The sequence below is a fragment of the Dama dama genome, chromosome 12, assembly GCF_033118175.1.
Source record: "Dama dama isolate Ldn47 chromosome 12, ASM3311817v1, whole genome shotgun sequence".
NCBI classification, from domain to species: domain Eukaryota; kingdom Metazoa; phylum Chordata; class Mammalia; order Artiodactyla; family Cervidae; genus Dama; species Dama dama.
The window spans coordinates 29,990,870-29,992,894 of NC_083692.1; the positions used below are offsets into that span (position 1 = coordinate 29,990,870).

General features: G+C 43.6%; 1 non-coding gene across 1 annotated transcript; it reads left to right on the forward strand.

Moving 5' to 3' along the window:
• The first annotated feature begins 212 nt into the window (after positions 1-212).
• TRNAC-ACA (transfer RNA cysteine (anticodon ACA)) lies at positions 213-284 on the forward strand. The gene has a single exon. It is a non-coding gene; the product is annotated as a tRNA-Cys (tRNA).
• Positions 285-2,025: the final 1,741 nt, after the last annotated feature.

The following is a 2,025-nucleotide window of genomic DNA, read 5'->3' on the forward strand; positions in this document are numbered from 1 at the left end:
TTCCCAACTACTCTCCTTTCTTACACCCTTCACTGATGACCTCTGCTTTTCTTCCTCTGTATTCTGATCCCTGAGTGACTTCAACTCAACTTCAACCATAATCTACAATGTGATGACACTCAAATGTCTATTCATGGTCAAGTTCTTTTTGCTAAAGTGACACTTACCCAATGCCCTAGGCTATTTAAATATCCCTAAATTACTCAAATACTTCCCTGGTGGCTCAGATGGTAAAGCGTCTGCCTACAACTCAGGAGACCCAGGTTCAATCCCTGGGTTGGGAAGATCTCCTAGAGAAGGAAATGGCAACCCACTCCAGTATTCTTGCCTGGAAAATCCCATGGACAGAGGAGCCTGTTAGGCTACAGTCCATGAGGTCGCAAAGATTTGGACATGACTGAGCGACTTCACTTCCACTTTTCAAATTACTCAAATGTTTCCAATACTGAACTTATACTTTTTCCTTCAAATCCATTCCTCCTCTAATATTCCCCATTTCAATGACCATCATTCTCCTAGTCACTGGAGCCTGAAACCTGGGGTCATCCTAGATCTATTCTTTTCAATCAGTATTTGCATCTATATAAATATGTGTGTATATTCACATATAAATAAGAGAAAGAATGGAACGCTAGCCTGCATTAACAATCCACTATATTATATAATTTAACCCTATAAAGTGGATTCTGTCTTCCTTCTGCCCCTACTTACAACTGAGGGAAGAGATTTCTAGATGTTGAGTAATACAGCCAGAGTTGAACATGTAGGAAATGGCAGAGTAAATTGGAAACCAGTTACATGTTACTCCAAAACTCAAACTCTTAACAACTACACATACTACCTTGCAATAACTATTGTTTCAAATATAACTATTATTCATGCCATAACTTTATCTCTACAGTTACTCATCATCCCATCTCACCTAGCTTACTGCAAAAGTTTCCTAATTATTGCCCCCTGACTACACTCTGGACCACTCCCAAGTCAACTTCAACACTGCCACCAGAGCAATTCTCTAAAAACACAACTCTGATCTACTTGAGGCTCTCTGTTGCTCTTCATGGCCTGATTCTTTAGCCCACAAGGCACCTTGTGTTATGGCCACTGTCTCACCTTCAAGCGTGCTTGAGCATCCCCATATGTTCCAGAGCTATTTGTAGTTCTTCAAATGTGCATGAAATTTTACAACTCCAATCTTTTACACATTTGTTCCCCACCCTTACATTTGTGGTAGATACGGCAGCTGACTAATCCTTCAGCCCCAGCAGGTTACCTCCCTCCCCAGAGGCCTGACAGACACTCTTTGCCAGCTTCCTTGTACCTGAGCGTGGTCACATGACCCACTCTGGCCAATGGGATGCAAAAGAATGTCTGCTGTGGAACTTCTAGGGAACTGACAGGTATGGACAGTGCTAGCCTTCCTTCTTTTCCCACCTTCAACAGGGATGCTATTGTTGGAGTTGTGGCAGCCATGTTGAAATCACGAGACCATGAAACATGAGGATGAAAAGCCACCATACCAAAAATGGCAGAGCGGAAGAATAGAGTTACGAGCACAAATCCCCAGCTGAAGTCAATGCCGAAGGTCTCGGTGTGCTATGCTTAATCGTTCAGTCATGTCTGACTCTTTGCAACATCATAGACTGTAGCCCACCAGGCTCCTCTGTCTATGGGGATTCTCCAGGCAAGAATACTAGAATGGGTTGCCATGCCCTCCTCCAGGGGATCTTCCCAACCCAGGGATCGAACCCAGATCTCCCGCATTGTGGGCGGATTCTTTACTGTCTGAGCCACCAGGGAAGCCCAAGAATACTGGAGTGGGTAGCCTATCCCTTCTCCAGCGGATCTTCCCAACCCGGGAATCAAACTGGAGTCTCCTGCATTGCAGGCAGATTGTTTACCAGCTGAGCTACCAGGGAAGTCCAAAGGCCTCTAGATTACTCTTTTAAAAAAAAAAAAAAAAAAAAAAAAGGGCCTCTAGATTGCTCATCTAAACCACTGTTAGTTATATATTCTGTTACTTTC